The 24,561-nt window shown below is 33.9% G+C and overlaps 1 long non-coding RNA gene across 1 annotated transcript in view; it reads right to left on the bottom strand.

Moving 5' to 3' along the window:
* The window catches only part of LOC114888221, a 148,117-nt gene that overhangs the window by 85,723 nt on the left and 37,833 nt on the right, over positions 1-24,561 (bottom strand). The window contains exon 2 of the long non-coding RNA XR_003791739.1: positions 21,582-21,681. This is a non-coding gene — a long non-coding RNA (uncharacterized LOC114888221). The remainder of the gene's footprint in view (positions 1-21,581; positions 21,682-24,561) is intronic.

Raw genomic sequence — 24,561 nt, 5'->3', positions numbered from 1 at the left:
TCAGATTTTTATTTTCTTTTGTGGAAAAACTACAAGCAGAAAATAAATCTAATTAAAATGAGGGAAAATGTATAGCTGCCCCAGTAAATATTTCTACACATTTTGGAATAACAAATAAATGATACTGGATTTATCTCATGACAGTATCAAAAGCCAATCTGGAAATATGTCCTCAAAATGAAACAAGGGCACCTGAATGAGGGGAAAAATTAAGAGTATGATGTTTCTGTGTCAAGTATTGCCTGGCTTTTCTTCTATTGCTTTTGTATGTCAGCGCGTTTTTAAAAAAATGGGGAAAAGAGATCAATTGGAATGAGTCATTAGTTCTTTAAATGAATCATCGCAAATTTCATTCATTAAAATATTCCCAACATTTCAAACACCAGACACTTTGAAGACAGTCAGTAACTATGAATCGAATGGTCAGTTTCCCTTTTTGACTAGATTTATATTAACTCTTCTTGCATATTAAAATATTGTTTCTAAATTATCTACCCCAAACTTCAGGGTTGACGGTACTCAAGCCTTCCTATTCCTGATATTAGTTTATCTTTGCTTTCCTTAATTCCCTCTGTTAGAGTTCTAATTGGGGGAAACATGCTTTAAGAGGCTAATGCAAAGAAGAAATATATAAAAAAATATAGGAGCAAGAGGGAGGAGATATGCGGATATATGTATACATATAGCTGATTCACTTTGTTTCAAAGCAGAAACTAACACACCATTGTAAAGCAATTATACTCCAATAAAGATGTTAAAAAATATATAGGAAATATAGAGAACTGATGGTGTTTGGTAAAGATTTTAAAAATCACTGATTTTTAAGATGTAATACTAATAGCTGTGCAGTCATAATTAAACAGAAGTAGGATATTATCTACTATTTATGCAAATATTCTATAAGCAGCACTAACAAGAATTTCACTATTTTCTAATATTTGCATTCTAAATTTGAAAACTGTTCATGGTTTATGATTAGGTGACACCAGTATATGCAATATTAGTCACACAAAGAAGAGAGGCTGTCTTTGAGGGGGTGGAGTAGAAGGAGGGTGGAATGCATCCACCATGTTGAAATTAACAATCAATGATTCATGCCTTAAGCCCCAGAGAATGGCGTTAGCTCAGACTTTGCAGATAGGGAAAGCAAACCTGTTCCCAGAATAGGTATCCATCCTCTTCAAAGATGAGAGAGGCTCACTATGGTCAATTTTTCAAGTGGTCTTTTGGTCTCTTTTTAGGGATAGTGCCATATTAGGGTCTGACCAGTTAATTATTCAGAGGCAGCAGCAGCTAGGTCGGATATTCTGGAGTCCAAGCCTTTGGGTCCAAATGTAGGCTCCAACCTTGCCATTCTGTTTATGTAAGAAATGAGCCAGTTTTGGCTTAACTGATATCAAAGCCTGGTTAAAATCTACTGGCAGAGCAATTGAGCTGCAACCTTGTGCCAAGAACAATCTGGGCTTCACCTATGAACAGGGATGGCATCCTTTTCACCCACCAGGAAGGGAGTGGACAAGTCCCAAATCCCCACTTTACCACTGATTTTCTTAGAACATCCTTTGTACCACTTGTTTTAGTTGGGTAATACGAGAAACAGGTATCAAGATGGCATTAGACACTCAAGAGGTACAAGAGATTTACTGGGGTAAATGCCTCTGAAGGAAAAGAAGAGAGGGCTTAAGGAGGTTGGGAGAGCCATGAGACTACAATGAAGATCTGATCTTTGTGAAGGAGAGGGAAAAAGGAAAGGAAGCTTTTAGACTACAAAATTGATAAATCTTGGGGCAGGCCACCCCAAAATATGCCAAGGTGGCATATTGATTATTTTTTTTACCATCTTTATTAGAGTAAAATTGCTTTACCCTTGTTAGTTTCTGCTATATAACAAAGTGAATCAGCTATACATATACATACATCCCCGTATCTCCTCCCTCTTGCGTCTCCCTTCCACCCTCCCTATCCCACCCCTCTAGGTGGACACAAAGCACTGAGCTGATCTCCCTGTGCTATGCGGCTGCTTCCCACTAGCTATCTATTTTACATTTGGTAGTGTGTATATGTCCATGCCACTCTCTCACTTCGTCCCAGTTTACCCTTCCCCCTCCCTGTGTGCTCAAGTCCATTCTCTATGTCTGCATCTTTATTCCTGTCCTGCCCCTAGGTTCATCAGAACCATTTTTTTTTTTAGATTCCATATATATGTGTTAGCATATGGTATTTATTTTTCTTTTTCTGACTTACTTCACTCTGTATGACAGTCTCTAGGTCCATCCACCTCACTACAAATAACTCAATTTCATTTCTTTTTATGTCTGAGTAATAGCCAGGACGTGGAAGCAACCTAAGTGTCCATCGACAGATGAATGGATAAAGAAGATGTGGCACATATATACAATGGAATATTACTCAGCCATATTGATTACTGTGAATTAAAGTTACTTGAGAAAAAGCTGGTACAAGAAGAAAACTCTGACCCCCCTCTGTTCTCTTTGACAGCAGGAAACAAAGCTCCAATGGGAAAGTGTCCTCCCTATGCTGGGAAGATGGATGGCATCCTTATCATCAGCAAGAGGGAATTCAAGGCCAAGAAAGCTGTATAAACAAATTTTGTTACTTCTTCATTAATTTGCTACCCCAAGAAAAACCCCTTTGTTTTGTCAAATCTTCACAAACAATTGATTCTTTGTCTAAAAAGACATATAAACAGCCTGCTTTAGTCACTTCTTAGGTTCTATACCTATGGGGTCTCTGAATGTACGAAGTTAAATTTATTTATTTTTCTCCTGTTAATCTGTCAATTTGATTATGAGATCAGCCAAAAGAACCTAAAAGCATAGAGGAAAAATTTTCCTCCCCTACACAATGCAATATGAAGAAAATTTGGCAAGGCTTATATAGGGAGTCCTCGAGCAAAAATCACCTATCAGAGGAAGCCCACAGCTCACAGGAATAGACATACGATACCATCCCGCTGTGCTTGGTCACTGGTTGGAACAACCATGGGAAGCATGTTCTAAGCACCACCACAGTGAAGAATTCACATTATGGCAGCAGGGCCCATTGATCCATATTTCTCCTCACAGTAGGATAAATAAGACTACCATGGACTAGCTCATTTGAAGCCACCAGAACTGATGATGGCAAACAGAAGCAACAAAAAACAGAAAAAAAAAATATATGTTAGGAAGTATAAGAATCTTCAAAGCAAAAAGGACTTATACGGTCAAGATCCCAGAGAGAAACGAAGCAGAGAGGGGAGTACAAACTTCGATTCTGATTCTGCCCTCAGGGTACCTCCTAATATAAAGCAGCTCTTTCATTCTCAGTGCACCTGAGAAAAAGCAGCTGTTACAAGTTTAAGAGGTGGAACAAAAGTGACAAATCTGGTGCATGGGGGATTTTGAATATCAGTGCCTGCCAAGAGATGTTTATAAAATAGAAAACCAGCGGTAAAAAAGGGATATTTTGAACAACTGCATGCCAAAAAGTTTGAAAATGTAGATGATATGGACAATCCTTGAAATAACACATGTACTTATCTTTCCAAAACTGACACAAGTAGAAACTGAAAATCTGTATTCTCCTAAATATATATAACATATTTCATCCTTAATTTAAAACTTTCCCACAAATTTCAGGACCAGATGTCTTTCACTGGTGAAATTTTCCCTATGATCTGGTTTATGGGAAAAGACACTTTGAACTTTAAAATCCAGAGACATCTGTGCCTACTCTAAAAGAAACAGCTCTGTTTTAGAACAATATACGCCTGTATGTTTAAGAATTCTGATTACTGATTACAGAGGCTCTGTATCTCAGGAAAAATAATAAACAAATATAACACTTCAAAGGTCCATATACTCCGTGCCAGACACTTATGAAATAACAATAAGAGTATTATAATATGTAAGGAATCTACCTAAATTCAATTAAAAAATAGACATCACGCATATATCTGTATCAATTAAAGAAACTGAACCTATAGTTAAAATCTTTCCTGTAAATAAAACTGCAGACCCAGATGACTTCAACAGTGAATTCTACCATTTAATGAAGAAATAATAAATACCAGTTCTTCAAAAATTCTTCCAGAAAATAGATGGGGTAGAACTATTTCCCAAATATTTTTACAAAAGCAGTAATATTCTGATATTACACTGGTAGAGGAACATATCATGAGCAGAAAGACCTCATCAGGAAAAATAAAGAAACAAAAACTACAGCAAAATATTCCTGGTGGTCATAATATGAATTAAAATATGGTTTTATCCAAACAATAATCTAAATCTGTAATGTCCAAAATCTGGAATAAACAAATGTCTAACACAAAAGAATGAACTACTGATACATGCAACAACATGGATGAATCTCAAAAGCATTAAGATATGTGAAATAATTTAGATACAAAAGACTGCAAATGGATTGACTGTATTTTTATGACATTCTAAGAAAGGCAAAGTCTATGAAGTAAGATCAGATGTGAAAGGACAGACTTGGAAGGGGAGACATGACTGCAAAGAAGCAGGAGTGGACATTTTAACTTGATGGAAATGGTCCAATTATAGTGATGTAAAATTATAGTGATGGTTGCATGACTATATATATTTTTCAAAACTTTTTAAATTGTACAAATATAATTGATAAATTTTGCATGTTTTTACATCTAAAATAAATATATTTTTAAAGCATAATGCCTTTAAGGGTTTGCTTGAACAAACTTTTAATTTTATACATAATATGACTTGGGAAAACATAAATCTAAGCATTCTAAATTAAAAACAGCATCATAGATCAGGCTACTTAATACAGCTAGGTTAGCAGTTTCTCCATTTCTCCAGACCCAGTGTATACTAGCCTGACATTCTAAAACCTACTCAAAATAGTTTTTCGGAACATAGTGAAGGGCTTTTTTATTTCATTCGTAGAAGAAATATGGTTCTTAGCTAAAGAAATAATTCTGAACATTTAGTCTAAGGAATGAAACAAGGGATTTTCCAGGAGACCATATCAAAGGATAGGAAAAGCTAATACAACTTAAATGGGGAGAACTAAGTGAGTTTGAACATTATAGCTTCTCTCTCTCTCTCTCTTTCTCTCTCTCTCTCTATATAGCCTCTATATATGTGTATGTGTGTGTATATATATAGCCCCTCTCTATATATATATCATGAATATAATATAATCAAATCTTTTTGTAATTTTCCTGAAAGCAAGTTAGTTAATTTATGCTGACAGAATGTCAAAACAAAGTCTGTAGTAAACAGATACAATTCTCACTGTGCTTTGGTATTCTTCCACATTTTATCATTTCAAATATGTTTTTTAACATTCTAATTATAAGACATTTTTTTAAAAAACTACTGAAATTAGAATTTCCTATGTGGAAGAACAGTGTGGATTTGACAAGAAGAAAACTATGAACTCTGAGCTGAAGCTCATTCTGTATTTGGATTTCTGTTCCCAATGCAAGTGGTAAATTTCTTCTGCCTTTCTCACATAACAATTAGTGTTGTTATTGGATGCTTTATCATAAGCTATGTACATCAATTATCATCCAAACCATCTAAAACTGCAAAATGAATGACTGTAGTATACTGTAATTTATTGATTAAAATTTTCATTTTGTGTGTCCTACTGCTGAATATAGGATGAATTCATCCTACTTATGATATTTATTCTACTGGTGAATGCAGTCCTTTGCTCCACTGAGATGTCACATCCTGCAGGATATCATGTTGAGCTGGAAAAATCTAAGAATAGAGATGATTTGAGTGAACGTAGCATTGTAATTCTTGCACATTCTTCTTTGCCAATACCATGCATGAGGATTTAGAGTTAATAAAATAAAGAAAAACCATTTGTCAGTTTAAAAAGAATAAGATGGAATGTACTGTTAATATCACACTGACATGATAAAAAGTCCTCAGTCAAAGATCTAAACACTAGGAAACCTAAAAGTTATATATAGTGTTCTTTAAATGTGCATTTTTGGAGATAAATATATAAAAATATAATCTTCAAAAATCAAACAACCCATATGCTAAGTGAATGAAGAATAATGCTGATAATATACTTGTGCAAAGGATTTAACTGGTTAAAGAGAGCAGACAAAAAGAAATATGAGCATTGTATAGGACTATGTATGAGTTAAGTACAGCAAAAATTTACTAGAGCAAGCAGCATGGAATCCTCTCCTTCTGTTTTGCTCCCATTATAATAATAAGGATACAGCTGGGTTTTAGAATCCAATTTTTTTGCTGATGAATGTAGAAAGGCAGTATTTAAATATTGATACACAATGAAGTGGACCAGTATTAAGAAGGAGAAGGAGAAGGAGAAAAAGAAGGAAAAGAAGAGAAGGAAGAGAAGGAGGAGGAAGAAAAAGGAGAAAAAGAAAGAAAAATCACCATAGGCGTCCTATGTTAAGATTATTGGGCATTTGCTACAGACCTGTGCAAGAAATGCTGGTAATACACAGGTCTGTTGATCTTACTTATGAATGAGAAAATAAAATGCTTTTATTTGTTCTATATTTCTCTTCCTCTTTCTCTTTCTATCTCTCTCTTTCTATATGCTCCCCCTCTTCTTACAAACCCTTATTATCACACGATGGCTGCAAAATTGCCAGGCATCATACCCTCACAATGTAATGTCTAAATGTTGAAAGGGGCATTTTTAAAATTCTCTTTTAAATGTCAAATGTTATTCATAGAGTATGTTGGAAGGTTATTTTATCCTAGATTCTAAAAGCTTTTGAATGTCAAGTGTTTTGCTTTCAGAATATGAGCTAAGTAAGTATTCACACATTTCAAAGAACTGAGATATCCACAAAACTAGAACAACAAAGTAGTAGTCATCATGAAAAATTTGTTTTTAAATCATTGGTAGGGTTTCAGAATGTGAATCATACAGAAAATATGTTCTATATCATTTTCAGTACAAGAGGAGAAATAACTGTAAACTAGTTTTCTCCAAATTTAAGTTTTAATAAATATACGGCCCAGTAAATGTGCCTGGAAAAATACTTCATTGCCAGTGAAGCTTGAGAAATATAATTCATATTCACTTATTTAGAATTCCTGGCAGCCGTGCTATAGAAAACATTTTAATGTTTTCAACCCACAGAAATAGTGTATTTATGTATGTGATAATTGTTAACAAAATATTCCTTTAATTTATGAAATAATAATCTTTAAGAATAAAATTTCTACCAAACTTTGAATTAAATATGAAATTGTCTTATGATGATGATGATTCACTAAATATTGCATGTTTTCCACCCTCATTACATATTTGCTGACAGTCATAACTAGATTGACGATAATATATTAACAAATGGTCTAAACCTAAATGTCCATTGACAGATGATGGATAAAGTAGATGTACATATACACAATGGAATATTTCTCACCATTAAAAAGAATGAAATAATGCCATTTTCAGCAACATGGATGGACCTGGAGATTATCATACTAAGTGAAGTAAGTCACAGAGAAAGACAAATATCATATGACATCACTTATACGCAGAATCTAAAACAATGATACAAATGAACTTATTTACAAAACAGAAACAGACTTACAGAATGAACTTACAGTTACCGGGGGGTAAAAAAAGAATAGATACATGTATATGTATAACTGAATCACTTTGCTGTACACCTGAAACTAACACAACATTGTTAATCAACTATGCTCCAATATAAAGTAAAAAATAAATAAGATTAAAACATTAATAAATGACTTGTTAGTGGACTAGACTATGTTGCTAAGAATTTTTCTATTTTGTTAATATTTAAACAAATCAATGTATAAAAGCACCTATTCATGATCTCTTCTGGAGACCATATTTTAATGAGTGCTTTAAGGTCTTTCATTTTTAAAAAAATAGGAAAGTTAAAAATTAGATTTTTTCACTTGTTGAATCAAATTAAGTACTTTATATTTTCTCTAAAATATAAATAAGAAATGGAAACCCTAGAAGTGAGAAAAAGAATTTCTGAAAATAAAAATTTATTGGGTAGGCTTAGCCAGAAAAACATGACAGAAGAAAGAATAAATGAACTTGATGATAGAACAATAGAAATTACCCAAGAGAAATAACAGAAAGAAACAATATTGCAAATAATAATAACTGGAGCCTCAAGGACAAGTTAGATGGCATCATATGGTCAAAAGTGCACGGAACTAACACAGCATTGTAAAGCAATTATACTCCAATAAAGATGTTAAAAAAAAAAACAGTGCATGGAATGGGAATGACAGATGAGTGAATAGGACAGGAAAAAAAAAACAGAACAAAAACACCTTGAAGATGTCATGGCTGAAAATTTCCCAAATTCTTAGGAGAAAAATTTTTATATAGAAGTTTTAAAAATGCAAATAAAACCGAAGGAGACCACCATAGTCTGGGTGTTTAAAGTCAGAGAGAAAGAACAAATTATGATAGCAGCAAAAGACAAATGACATATACAGTGAAACAACAATCCAATTAATGAGTGAATCAAAAATGATGGAAGCTAGAAGGGAGCAGACATCTTTAAACTGATGAAAGAAAAAAAATAATGTCAACCCCAAATTCTAATTTCAGTGACAATATAATTCATGACTGAGAGTAAAATAAAGACATTTTTTGATAAAAAGAAAACCAAGAGAGTCAGTTACCAGAAGAACTGAACTAAAAGAAAGGTAAAGGAAGTTGTTCAGCTAAAAGGCAAATGGTATCAGATGGTTTAAATCCCCAGGAAAGAACAAGGAGCATAAGAAATGGTAAATACATGGATAAATGCAAAAACCCTTCTTTATTTGGACAATTTCTATTTTTATAACACATATAATTGACAAAACTTAAAATTATAACACTGTCTTGTGAGCTTTATCATGTAAGCTTATGGGTTACACATGATGATGATTATAATGTAAAGATAGGTTGTAGTTTTGCCAAGTTTTAAAATAAAATTATGGTTACTGGGGGGTAAGGTGGGGAGGGATAAATTGGAAGATTAGGGCTGACACATACATACTATTATATGTAGAATAGATAACTAATAATGACCTACTGTATAGCACAGGGAACTCTACTCAATACTCTGTAATGGCCTATATGGGAAAAGAAGCTAAAATAGAGTGGATATATGTATATGTATAACGGATTCACTTCACTGTACACCTGAAACTAACACAACAGTGTAAATCAATTATACCCCAATAAAACTGAGTCAGAGCACGGAATAAAATAAAAACTCTCCAAATAATTTTATGGAGTTTGTAATAAAAATACTCAAAAATGAAATTATATTTAAAGGGTGTCTCTTATAGACCATACAAAAGTGGGCTTTGTTTTATTTATCCACTCTGAAAATCTCTGCCTTTGATCAGAATGTGTAGTCCATCATTACATGTATGTAATAACACATACATATATATGGGTAACTATTGATATGGTTGGGCTTATGCCTACTATTTTAGATCTGTTTTCAATTTTTTCTCCTCTGTTTCTTTCTTTTTTGCTGTTTCTCTGCTGTCCCTTTCCAGTCTGGTTTTGATTATTTGAAAATTTTCTTAAGTAGAACTTTAATTTGCATGTTGTATTTTGGGAGTGGTTACTCCAGGGTCTATATAGTATATCCCCAGGAGGTCTCAGAACTGAAGATATTCTGTCTACCAAGATATAATAAAATAAACTAAATTTCCTAATTTTGTTTCACATGCACAATCATACACAAAATGTGAGGGAAATGTATATCCCATAATAATATTTATTAAAATTATTTTTTTCCCATCAACATTCTGTACCCACCATATTTCTCTTATAACTTTCCTTTTACATACCAAAATTTTTTCTCTTCCCTTCGATTTTACCTGGTATCTATCTAGCCCCCCCACTTCTTCTGATTCTATCTCATAAAGTCCCCAAACAATTTTGCACTTCAAGGATTCTCCTAGAGTGGATTATAGTGAGGGAATAAAGAATAGAAGGGAATAGAGGCTGTTCTCCTTAGTGGACAAGTAAAGGAGAAAACAGCTAAAAACAACTGTGCATTCATTACTTTGCATTCATTTCCAATAAACATTTTTATAAAATAATACAGAATTATTTTATATGTAGGTAGTTTCAGTTCTTACTTAACTTAAATTTTACTTCTATGGATGTAATTTTACCTGCGTGAGTTGTTATTATTGTTATGGATGTAAGTTTATCTGCGTGAGTTGTTGTTATTGTTACGGTTATAATCCAGTCATATTTCTAGGGTATGTCTATTTTTGGCCTTTTAATTATCATAGTTGCTTGGATTGTAGTTGCTTGGATTATAGTGATTTGACACACAGTGGTCTGCACACAATTTTTATCTTACATATGAGAACGATTCAAACTAAGTATGTTGTGAATTTTTACTTTATTTTGAGTTCTCCTATTACAAATTTTTCTGTATATTGGCTCTTTTTCCTATTCTTATAAGTCATTTTTTCCTCATATGTTTATCCCCTTGAACTTCTTTTCTATATTCTGGTAATGCTATTCAAGTTTGTCTTACATATTATTGATTTGATTTTTCCACAAAATCACCTCTCTTCTACCCAAAGACTAATTTTCTCAGTTCTAGTTTTTCCATTGACCTCTACTATTGCTCAGTTCACTTGCAAGCCTTCCTCATTACTTCCTAGTCTTGCTTTCTCAGCTTACTGTCTTTTTACAGAGGCAAGTTATTTTATACTGATTTGAGAGTGACAGTCTCCTGAAATGTCTTCCTGCTTCTAAATGATTCTGTTTTAGAAGTATCTGCTTCTTCTGGGTCTCCTAGATTTATTTGGCCTTCCCTTTTATTTATTAAATGTTTCTAATTAGCTTTCTTCTAACCTCATTACAAATTTTGTGAAATGGTGATGTATGTCTAAATAATTAAACCACATTTCATTTTGAATTATAGAACATGTAATACAGGAAAATGATATAAGGCCATGATTACAAAAATAGACAACTGTGTGAAAGATGTGGGAAAGGAAAACTCTACTAAACTTTTTGTATCATAAAATTCATATTGTATGTGACTTGGACATTTAAATCAATGCAGGAGGAGCAGTTCTGCTCAGTGTTATCTGGTATATTCTTTAAAGTATACTTTCACCTTGACAGTAGATTCGAATATTTCCTAGTCTAATGCCTATTATACCGCAGTTTTCACCCACTCTCTTCCATTCGTGTCTTGTTTTTGTCCCCTCTTCATGGGTCTTTTTTACTCTACATAAGCAAAACATGTAGAAAATATTAATATATAACTTCTGCTGTTCTTGAATTACTCTTCTTCCTTACATCATAGGTTACCTACAATCCCTTTCCCTAAAAATACCCCTATAATCCACACACATTGCTGTTTATTGCTATAAATTCCCATAATGCACAGTGTTTTAATCAGTGTTTCATTAACTGATTAAGTGAAGTTATTTTCTTTTATTTCAATATTTTGATTATCAAATATTATGGTAGAATTTGAGGTGGTGAAGAAAGCAGTTCTTTGCCTCACAGAGTAATGAAGGAGACTAGATTTTCTACACAAAAGTAGACTGGATTTTAAAGTCAGGGACCAGATGGTAGGAGAGACATTAAGTACCTTCTTACCTATTTAATATGGTATCTCTTTCATAGAGTAAAGCCTGGGTATGGCAAAAGCAAATGCCTAGGTTGACTTTACCTCCATCCCATTCCATCTGCTTTTTAATTAGTGTCAATCCCATCTAGATTTTGGTATTAATTGCTTATGAGTATTGGCTTCTAATGCTATTGAGAGTGTTGGCCTTCTTCTGTATTTGCATAGATTTTTTTAATGATAAGTCAGTAGTGGATGAATTAGTTAAATTCCATTTTAAACCTGAGAAGGATGCCTGTTAGATTTTAAAGGTTGGATAATAAATTATTCAGTGAAGTAGTACAAATTATTAATTAAAAATCCATGTGAGATAAAGGTAACTTCGTATATTCTTCCAACTAACAGTTTAAGTGCCTACCATATGCCGGGCATGTTTTGATTTTTATGGTGGACCAAGAACACATGTTTTTAGCTTCATGACATGTAATATTTATGGGGAAGCAGATAAAATATAATCACACAAAAGGAAAAATTTAACTCTGGTTAGTACAATAAAAAGTGTGGTGTATGGTAGCATATTATGAGTGGATATGGTCTAGTTGGGGATCTCAGAGAGAGTAAACTGACATATAAAGGATGAATTGGGGCCAATTATCACAGGAAAGAGGAAATCGCGACAAGTATGGATGCACAAAGGTCTGGGGTGGAATGTAGCATGGTATACTAAAACTGGTAGAAAGAGAGTGAGGTGGATTACTACTGACAAAGGGGATACCCGCTAAAAATGCTTGGGGAGTCTTATTGGTTATGTTAAATACTTTAATTATTTTAAGAGAAACTTGATGCCATGACATTAAAAATTTAGTTTTTAATATGACTATATTATCTAGAACTGTGGTTTCCAATATATTAGCTACTGTGCTTGTCAATAAAGTTGCACTAGTTGTTTCTAACTGTTCAATAGCTACATGAGGCTGTTGGCTACCATACTGGACGGCACAAATATAGAATATTTTCACTATGGTGAAGGTTCTACTGGACACTGCTAGTCTAGAGAATACAGTGTGAAGTACATAGGAACCCAGATGGGTAGAGTGAACCCAGCAGCAAGGTGTGTGGTTCCCCAGGTAAGAGACAGTAGGAGTTTAGTGTGTGTATTAGTTTACTAGGGCTGCTGTAACAAAGTAGCACAAACTGCGTGGCTTAAAACATCAAAAATTTAGTGTCTCAAAGTTCTGGAGGCTATAAGTCTTAAATCAAGGTATAGGCAGGATCATGCTCTCTCTGAAGGCTCTAGCAGAGAATCTGTTCCATGCCTTTCACTTAGCTTCCAGGGTTGCCAGCAAGTTTTGGCATTCCTTGACTTACAGACATATCACTTCAATCTCTGCCTCTGTCATTGCATGACCTCTTCTCTGGGAGTCTATGTGTTTTTGTCTCTTCTCTTCTTATTAGAACCCCAGTAATACTGGATTAGAGCCCACCATAATGACCTCATCTTAATTTAGTTACATTTACAAAGACACTGTTCTCAAATAAGATCACATTTATAGGTACACAACATTAGGACTTAAGCACCTCTTTTGGTGTGGGCAGAATCCAACCCATAACAGTATGGAGTGAAGAGAAGTCGACAGATATGAAGAATATTTAAGAAGCAGATTAAATATAGAGAGGAGTCAACGAAAAGTATATTTTAAAGAAAGTTATTAGAAGGACTTATTCATAAGAGTTGCTCAAAGATCATCAGTTCTATCCCTTATACAAATAACAAAATTTAGCCTATATATATAGGTCACTGGTCAGAAGATGATCAGGACACTTTTTAAAGAGCTCCAGACCTTGGAGGCTGGGGGTGGAGGGGTTGTAAAACATTGTGTTCTTTTCTTTCACCTAAATTTCTAACTCTCTGAAGTTGGAGACAGAAAAATCAAAGAATCCTATGCCTGACTCTTTCCTGGGAAATTCTGAAAATCAGAGGCCAGTTTCATCTCCCTGTAACAGAGATGGGAGAGTTAATGTGAGATGACCAACATGGGGCAAAGCTATGTGTTTTCTGTGGGCTTACCTAGGTCCTCTGGAAAGAACTCAAGTTAGAAATTTTTTGAAAAACCCTACCCAAGAGGACTGGCTTTGGAAAAGAGGCATCAAAAGGAAGGGTTGATCTCAGATCAGGACATGAGGGAGACATATATGATCTACAGGGGAATTAACAACAAACAGTAAGTTTAGCTCCCAGATAACAAAGTTCCAAAGAACCTACAAAAGTAACCCACAAGAGAAAAATGTATTTGAACATTTGCAATTCAGGATGTATGAATGGATATCTGATGTGAAATATGCAGGACACTCTCTAATATAAAAATATTAGAAAATATGCACTGATAGTGTGTAGGTACTATAGAGATCTTCCATGTTAGACTTGAAGTCCATCTCTCTCTTGCCTTAACAAATATACATCTTCTACCCAGCTGGAAAAAGGAATTCTACTTGCTAGGGTCATTTCAAGTTTTGGAAATTATGAACATTTGTCCATAAAATACAATGAATTTGATAACATCCTTCATCAAGTTCTGAAAATTTAATGTGGAGACCCAATGTGCATTGGGTGTTAAGGACTGGAAAAGTCACTCATAACTTGTGAACTTTAATATGTAGTGCATGAAATAGATGTGATGCAGGAGATATTTAAGCTACCATAACTTCCATTCAATAATCTGCCCAAGACATGTCTATATATCTGGATAACTCAAAATAAAACAAACATAGCAAAACTAGCAAACATCAGGAATACTTTCAACATTTGCATATCATCTGGAGTGATTTGAAACAGGATAATATTCTATTTCTTATGAAAACTTTTATGGCAGTCAGTTCTACTATTCATTTGTTTAATTATTATCTAACAAATATTAATCAACTATAATGTGTCAAGCACCTGTTTATTCAGTGCATTCTCCATGGACCTGCTGATTACAGGGACTTTTTAAAAAATTCTCAGTGACTTTCATGCAAGAGTCTGGCATCCTGCTGTAATTTGTTTCTTTATTTCTAGCTAACACGTGTTCACTTCCATAATTTTAGTTTTAGTTCCTTGTCCATTACATTCATATCATATTTAATTCTTACATCAAAACCATTTGATAAAAAATATTATAATCTCATTTAGAGATGGGCAAACATATGTTCAGAAAGGCAGGTGACTTTCTAAACGCTGTTAAGTAAAACAGGGATTAGATACAACACAGATTCATTCCGTAGTCTTACTTCTTAATTTCACGTGCAATATCTTGTTTTTGATCTATTCTAATTCTGACTCTATCTTGGATATGTTCCAACTTTTGTGACAATAACTCTCCCATCTAAGCTCATATCTGATCCCTGTTTTCACATTCAGAACCAATCTGTGTGGGTTTGCTTCTTTGTTTTCAGAACTTGGATAGACTGCTCCCTTACTTCTCATGCCTCTTCTTGTCTTCGATGCTCATTTCCATGACTACATTCTGCCATTGTCCTATGAAATTCTAATGAAAGCAGCTGAAGGCATGAGGGACAATCAGTTCTTACAGATCATTTTTGACATCTGCTATGATGAAAAAGAAAATGTCCCATCTTAAAGAATACACCATTTATCAAGGAAGATAACTGTTAAATCAAAAATAATACAATGAAGCAAAATATGGTAGGACTAAAAAAGATACATACACGTGTTATTGTTTTCTCTGGATATGTGCTCAGGAGTGGGATTGCTGGATCATATGGTAGCTCTATTTTTAGTTTTTTAAGGAACCTCTATACTGTTCTCCACAGTGGCTGTACCAATTTACATTCCCACCAACAGTGTAGGAGGGTTCCCTTTTCTCCACACCCTCTCCAGCATTTATTGTTTGTATACTTTTTAATGATGGCCATTCTGATGGGTGTGAGGTGATACCTCATTGTAGTTTTGATTTGCACTTCCCTAATAATTAGTGATGTTGAGCATCTTTTGATGTGCCTCGTGTCCATCCATATGTGTTCTCTGGAGAAATGTCTGTTTACATCTTCCACCCATTTTTTTAATTGGGTTGTCTGTTTTTTTGATATTGAGCTTCAGCAATCTTACTCCTGGGCATATATCCAAAAAAAATGATAATTCAAAAAGATACATGTACCCCAATGCTCATTGCAGCACTATTTACAATAGCCAGGACACAGAAGCAACCTAAATGTCCATCGACGGAGGAATGGATAAAGAAGATGTGGTACATATACACAATGGAATGTTACACAGCTATAAAAAAGAATGAAATAATGCCATTTACAGCGACATGGATGGACCCAGAGATTGTCATATTGAGTGAAGTAAGTCAGACAAAGACACATATCATATCGCTTATGTGTGGAATCTGAAAAAATGGTACAAATGAATCTATTTACAAAACAGAAATAGAGTCACAGATGTAGAAAACAAACTTATGGTTACCAAAAGGGAAAGTGGTGGTGGGGAGATAAATTGAGAGATTGGGATTGACATATACACACTACTATATATAAAATAGATAACTAATAAGAACCTACTGCATAGCACAGGAAACTCTACTTAATACTCTGTAATGAACTATATGGGAACAGAATCTAAAAAAGAGTGGATATATGTATATGTATAACTGATTCACTTTGCTGTAGAGCAGAAACTAACACAACATTGTAAATCAACTATACTCCAATAAAAATTAATTTAAAAAGACACACATGTGAAAGAAATTTTTAGAAGTTACATCACCATACTTTCTCATTATTTCTTTTATTCTTTGTACCATACAATTTAGAACTTAATATATGCTGCTTAGAGTTATTTTCTTTTGTATTATTGTTACTCTTGTCTTCCTAACTAAATTACAAATAAAGTGAGACTTTTAACCTAACTACATACCTAAGATAGTGCTAGATAACTATGAAACACTCACTGTACATTTGTTGATTGATCATCACAATTAAGTGTTAATGATATATTCTTTGGAATCAAATTTTCACAACAGACTAATGTAATCTTTAAATATTAAGTAAATATTCTTAAACCAAGTGAGTATTTAAAAATGAATTCCATATCCACAGATTTGAATTTCACATAGAAATATAAAATATTTTTGGCATATTTTGTTAACTTAAAATTATCAAAAGTTATAAAATAAATGATATAAGATCCACATGTTTAGAAAGAAAAATTTTGGAAGCCAACATTGTAGAAATTAAGATGCCTGATTTATAAAAGTATTTAGAACATTAGAAGAATACTTTTAAGTCATGAATAATAATGAATAATGTGAAACTTATTATCTTTCACAAAAGTATAAGCCAAAGAGCAGCTGCTCTAGTCAGAGTCATCAACATGCCATGAAATTTATAAAAGAGGGGACTTGTCAACAGTATGTGTCATGGTCTGTTTGAACACAGCTGCAGTTGGGATTTTCAAGCTGACGCCCATCTGGATAGGACTATGATGCCTTCCTGAAAGATTTTCAACAGAGCCCAAATGACCAACAGAGTAGGTCAAAATAGAAGGACAGATGGTAAAATAACTGAAAAAGACTTGACAATTTTCAACTGCAAAAAAAAATCTTACTCCAATGATTTCCTAAAATTACCCTAGTATATGAATTTAATGCCCCATAATAAAGAACTTGCTTGAGGTTTTGAGGAAAAGGGAGCTATAGGTGAATAATAGACGGAAGTGTTCTTTTTTTAATAATATTTAGAGTCCATAGCACTATTCCTGACTTTAGGATCTGCAGAGTCATTAAGAAGATCCCCTTAGGAGCCAATTGTTTAGTCTCTGCTTTCAGCTAAAATTTATCTTTAATGTGATTGCAGACTAGACACATATTTAACATTTTAAGTGATAGTTTCTAAACAAAATGTGCAAATTTAAATCTCTGACTTTCACATTCTAACACAAAACCAATATTTTGTAAATATTCTAGGTATCAGATTTGAATTGAAAGCTCATATTATATATTGAATACATACTGCATAATAAAATAACTTAGCACACATTTTTAAACCACTAAAAAATGCATGTTATAACTATATGTTTTATATATATAGAAAATACATGAATTTTCTCTGCTATAAATTATGAGATAAAAAATGTATACTTCATGGTTTTTGTGTGTGATTATACAGTATAAGCTTATTTTTTTGTTAAGGCAACTAGAATCTACCTAGAAAACTGCTGGAGCATTCATATATTATTAGCATAATTCAAAATATTATAATTTTTCTATTTAAAATACTGCATTTGAATCCCATCTTATATGTACATTATGCTATACAATTTACATATTAAAAATTCCAAAATTACTAAAATAAACAATTTTCCTAAATATAAAAGTTTCTTTCATAATTTTACACATTGTAAACCCATTTATTTACGATATAGTTTCATAGCATTCACTGAATTTACACACTTTAATACTTGTCGGGCATTTTGTCATCTGCACTGAAACAATGTTTGTATTTATGTAAATTTAGAATAAGCTATAACTCTACTGATTACTATTTTTATTATTTTTTGAAATAGCACTAGAACTTATGAAGCTGTGTATCTGTTTCAACAATATTACTATTTCTCAAATTGTGACAACCTTTAGTGCTTGCACAATATTTTCTGACCTTCCTCAATAGTTGCAAACATTTACCTTTTGAGGGAGCAAAAGGCTTTGGAGAGAAAAAAAAACCATAAACCAACTAATCTATACATTCAAATCAACAAGTAAACATTTGGTAAAGCATGGAATTGAGAACTTTTAGCTGTTCCTCTATCAGATTATTTAGGTTATTCACTTGAAGGTCCTGAATTTCTGTTTCATTATTAATGCAGAAGGAACAATCTGTGTTGTTTAAAAAACTCAAAATAGCAGATTTATGTAAACTACTACAAAGTACTTTGGAAACTGCTGTTATTTTAGTTTGTATCATGATGTGATTGCAAGTTAACGGGAAATATGTTTTAGATAGTATAAAATAAACTTGGAAGACAAATAATCTGAAGATAACGTGAAAAGGAAAATTCCAAAACGTATTGATCAAAAAAGGATGTGTGACCTAAAGTTCTGTCATAATTATCAAAGGAAATTTAAAGGATTAATATAACAAGGGATTAAATAAATGAAAGAGAGGCAGAAACAGACCATCTAAAGACAGTTGAAGGAATACAAAGTATAGCAATAAGTTCTGTGCTAATTATTAAACCCTGGCATTTTAGCATCTAGTTGCTAATGCAAAATAAAATATACATTTTTTATTCTCTCACCCAAGAAAATATATGAATTAATTGCAGTAGCAAACTTAAATAAAAATTTATCATGCATATGTTGTATAGAAAAAATAGCTTAAATATATGTTTATAAAGAGTTATGTAAATAACCATTATTAAAAATCAGTATAAAACAAATCCTACTGACTTATTTTTCTTGGTACTTAGTAAAATATATTACTCAAGCCCCACATTATATGTGAAATATTCCTACATAATTTACACTTACACCTTTCTTGTTAGCATTTTCACAGATGGGTAAAGAAAACACACTACCTAAGTATTTTCCACATACTCAGTGCTTTTGCATCATGCTTCAGGACAATCATTTTCCATTATCTTGGTACAAGGTATATACAGATCTTAAGCACTGAAAAATGCCTTTAGAGTGCATATTCTGTTCACCACACACAGAATTGCTTAATTCTACACCAAAAGTTTTTACCGATACCTAAAATCACTTCCATGTACAAAAGCAAACAATTAGCACTTTATTCCACTGTCTGGAATATTTAAACTCAAATTCTCTGAAGTATGTAAAACAACTCTTCAGGATCTGGCCCTTTCCTTCCTCTCCAAACTTTCTTGCATATTATACTCCAGTACCAGAACTACTTCCAGTTCCCCAAACTATAGTATTTATCTTGCCTCACTGCTTTTGCACATGAGAAAAGGCCATATTTGTCATGTACATTCTTGTTCTCCAGAGTTCAATGTAGAACTTAGCAAAGAGAAAGTACTTTATAAAATTTACTAAAAGAAAAAATGATTTCTGATAAAATATATTAAATGGAGATTTACCCAACATTTAATTTGGAGAAGTATTTTGATTAAATGAAATTAAAAATAAGTGAAATGACAGAAGTGGTCATTTGATAAGCAAACAAATGCATGCTAAATGTTTTTGTTACCACTCTTTATAAATTCCATTCATTTGTTTTTGTTTTTGTTTCTGCATCTGTGTATGTTTGCTTGCTCAGCACTCAGAAATCTATTTGATATATTGTAAAGTGATAATGTTTTCTGAGTAACTATTTCATATTTGTCATTTCCTGAAAAGGCTCTTTCAGAACATTATTACAGGGTTGTATTTATATTATGCACATGGCATTATATGTGAAACTCCGCTGATTAATCATTAATAGTGGAAATAAAAGGTAAGAATGAAAAAATAACATGAGGAGCTTATTACCTATTTTAAAAAATGAGCAAGATCACCATTCTATTAAAACATATTCTATCATAAAAATTTAAATAATATTCTACATGAATACCATGGATAGTTCTCTTAACACACGAACTCTCACACAACATAACCCAATATATTTATTGTTTGGTGGTCAGAAATTAATGCCCAGCATCTCCTATCTTATACTTGTCCTACTCAGTGGCCCTCAACCCCCACTCAAAAATAAATTAATCCAGCAAATGATCAGGAGGATAAATGTAATACATGAGAGTGGATGTGCTTCTTCATTTTAATTAGTTCTATATTTGAAAATTCCTTGTTTTGGTACTCTAAACCTTCAAACATACTACAATTTTGTTGTGTATGTTTGTGATTTTAATTATCATATGCCTAACTAATGCATTATCATTTATTGTGGGCAACATTATATCCAAATACTATAGGATTTGTCAAAATACGAAAAAAGAAAGCACAGTAATAAAGTTTTCTAACAACTGGGTGGATTGCCAATGAGTACATAACTCTCTAAACTAACATAAGAATACTAATGTACTAAACTAGTGTAAGAAAAAGTGAATTGCTTAATATATATTAAGATATTCAAGTTCATGTAAGTAGCTTCCAAATTGATCTAGTTTATAGAAGCACGGTCAGAAAATACATTATTAGAAGTTTAAAACATGCTACATAATCACTTTTGTCATCCTAGTCTATGAAACGTCCCAATATATTGATTATCATGACTGTCATTTTTCATTAAGGAAATAGAGATATAACCATATTAAATAATTTCCCCAGTTTCAAACAGAGAAGTTTAGCCGAGCAAACACGGGAATACTACTTTTTCTGAGTTTAACTTACTTGTTCTTTCTCTTATATGATGCTGCCTAAACTGTGTGTTTTATATAATTTTGGCTTTGGAGCAGTTTGCCGAAGAACTAGAGAAGGTTAAATTTCTGGCAATTATGAGATTAAATATTTTACTGTTTCACTTATTAGTAGAAGTTACTCTAGCCAGAAGTTGTGATAAACATTTAAGCTCTTTTCAATGTTGAATATACATGAGTAACTAATTTACTGTGTGATATAAAATATTTTATAAAAAGAGTAAGTTTACTGAATACAAATATTATAGAATTGGCACTTGGCAATGGGCAAAAGGAAAAAAATGCTATTTTATCTATAAAATCTTCAAAAGAAAGAAGCTTCAGAAAGGGATTGCATTTTCTTATGAGTTACTGAACTTGGCTTTTAATTTGATGAACCATGGCAGAAAATACTTTGATGTAAAAGTATAATCACTAACCCTTAGGCAACCAGCCCATAGTACTTTCCCTTTCAGAAGTGTTCCAATAAACTAAACATATTTAAGTAATCTCAAGTTTATATAAATTTCACTCCAATGGGAAAAAACATAATAGACTCTGCTTATCGTTAGGATGTAGAAAGAACATGGCTATTCTAACTAAACAACCCGTTGGTGAAAAACAAATTGAAAAATTATTTACCTTGATTCGAGTTTTTGGTGATAAGTTTCTATATTTTCATCCATTTCATCCATCAACTCCTATTTATTGAAGGTATATTTTTCATCAGGCACTATGCTACCTGTTGGGGATACGAACATGTTTAGGACACAACTTCTTTTCACATAGAAACTGAAAGTAACTGAGCAGAAAGGCAGAGGGATGGTATTTAAAACTGAATAGCCTGCAGATACAAGGATAATATGGCCCAGGAGTGAAATCAAAAATGATATATGCTTATCTTAAAACTTACATTTTAATTTAAACAATCTTCTACAATCCTCACTCAGTCCAGCGACACTGGTCTCTTTGTTATTACTCAACACCAGGCATTGCGTCTTTCTCTCCATAATTCCAAAATATTGGCAATAATTTTGCTTGAATCACCGTCTCAGTGAAATCTACCTTCTCCAGAGTGTTTTAAGTTTTAACCCCAAAGTTATGCTCCTCATCTCATGTCTAATTTCTTGACCCACTCTCTTCACGGCAGTTATTTTAATAACAAAAAATATTTATTTTGTTTACTTCCTCTGAATAACTCAGTAGGATATAAGCTACAGAAATGAAGGGATCCTTGCCTTTCATTTTCACTTTTTATAACAAATTGTTAGAACAGTGATGACCTAATGAATGAAGTCATACAATTATACACTCGTTTGTCAATCTTTGTATGGAAGACAGAGGCCTCTTCCTTAAATATAGCTTTATCTAAAATATAGCTCTTCCTTAAGTATAGACTTAAGTGTAAAAATAAATATGACTAGTATTCTGCATAATCTTTGTTGAATCAAGCTTGTCTATTTTGTCTCATTTAAAATGCTGGGGGACTTCCCTGGTGCCACAGTGGTTGAGATTCCACCTGACAATGCAGGGGACATGGGTTCAAGCCTTGGTCGGGGAGGATCCCACATGCTGCAGAGCAACTTGGCCCATGTGCCACAGCTACTGAGCCTTTGCTCTGGTGCCCGTGAGCCACAGCTACTGAAGCCCGTGTGCCTAGAGCCCATGCTCCCCAACAAGGAGGGGCCACCGCAATGAGAGGCCTGCGCAACGCAACTAGAGAAAAGCCTGTGTGTAGCAATGAAGACCCAACACAGCCAAAAAAATAAATTAAAATAAATAAAATAAAATAAAATGCTGGAGACTTCCCTGGTGGCTCAGGGGTTAAGAATCCTCCTGTCAATGCAGGGGACACGGGTTCAATCCCTGGTCTGGGAAGCTCCCACATGCCAGAGAGCAACTAAGCCTGTGCACCACAACTACTGAGCCTGCACTCTAGAGCCCGTGAGCCACAACTACTGAGCCCGCATGCCACAACTACTGAAGCTCGTGAGCCTAGGGCCCAAGCTCCGGAACAAGAGAAGCCACCACAATGAGAAGCCTGTGCACCACAACGAAGAGCAGCCCCCTCTTGCTGCAACTAGAGAAAGCCTGCTTGCAGCAACAAAGACCCAATGCAGTCAAAAATAAATAAATAAATTTATTTTTTAAAAAATGCTGGGTTTTAATTTCATTGCAGAGAAGTGAGAATGCAAAGATCTTCTACAGTAATATATCTATGTGGAAAATACACAGGAGGCCTGAAGAATCTCGAATTGTGGGCATATTACATTATTATTTAGATTTGGGGGGAAACAGGCCTTGGCCTTAGGGTGTACTGGTTTCAAGACATTTGTACACATCAAGCAGAGGAGAATATAGCTTTTATAGAGTCAAAGAATCCCACATAAAATGAATGGGAAACAATAAACGAATTACTTCCTATTTTTCAGGCTTTGGAAACATTCTGCAATTGTCATAAGCACATCCAATGTGACACATATTCCTCACTTATTGTTTTTACAGAGCATACAGGTCAGATTTTTATGGGGAAAATATTCTCTTTACATTTATAATGCATTCATAATGTATATCTAACTGTATTTTAGCTTATTAGATAAATGTTTTTGTCCTTTTTTCTATGATCTTCTGCTTTTACAGTGTTGTAATAAATACAGCTATTTACTTTTATATACCTCAGTAGAATGTCTATTATATTGACAGTCAGAAAAAGTAAGTATTATTAAATTAGATTTAACTAAGCATCCATTCCAAGGTTAAAAGTATATGGCCATAGTTTTGGACAGAACACTTTATATCTTCTCTACTATAGTACACATAATTTTTCTGGAAGAATTCATCAAAATCTATCTTTGAATTAAGCCAAAACAGAAGAGAATAATTTATCAAGATTGAAACCTTTAGTATGACTTTTTAAAACTATCGTTTTTGACCTTCAAGATGGCGGAGGAGTAAGACGCGGAGATCACCTTCCTCCCCACAAACACATCAAAAATACATCTACACGTGGAACAACTCCTACAGAACACCTACTGAATGCTGGCAGAAGACCTCAGACCTCCCAAAAGGCAAGAAATTCCCCACGTACCTGGGTAGGGCAAAAGAGAAAAGAAAAAACAGAGACAAAAGAATACGGATGGGACCTACAACTTGGGGAGGGAGCTGTGAAGGAGGAAAAGTTTCCACACACTAGGAAGCCCCTTCACTGGCAGAGACAGGGAGTGGGCGGGGGTGTGTGTGTTAGTTTTGGAGCCACGGAGGACAGCTTAGCAACAGGGGTGCGGAGGGCAAAGCGGAGAGATTCCCACACAGAGGATCGGTGCCGACCAGCACTCACCAGCCTGGGAGGCTTGTCTGCTCACCTACTGGGGCGGGTGGGGGCTGGGAGCTGAGCTGAGGCTCTAGCTTCGGAGGTCAGACCCCAGGAAGAGGACTGTGGTTGGCTGCGTGAACACAGCCTGAAGGGGGCTTGGGTGTCACAGCTAGCCAGGAGGGAGTCTGGGAAAAACTCCAGACCTGCCTAAGAGACAAGAGACCATTGTTTCAGAGCGCGTGAGGAGAGGGAATTCCTTCTCTGTCTGCCCACAGAAGGCAGAGTACCGCCTAAACGAGCTCCAGAGAT

Source organism: Monodon monoceros, unplaced genomic scaffold (genome assembly GCF_005190385.1).
Source record: "Monodon monoceros isolate NGI ecotype Baffin Bay Population unplaced genomic scaffold, NGI_Narwhal_1 Super_Scaffold_8, whole genome shotgun sequence".
In the NCBI taxonomy this organism is placed as follows: Eukaryota; Metazoa; Chordata; class Mammalia; order Artiodactyla; family Monodontidae; genus Monodon; species Monodon monoceros.
The sequence above is the reverse complement of the archived record's forward strand: the minus strand, read 5'-3'. Positions and strand labels throughout refer to the sequence as shown.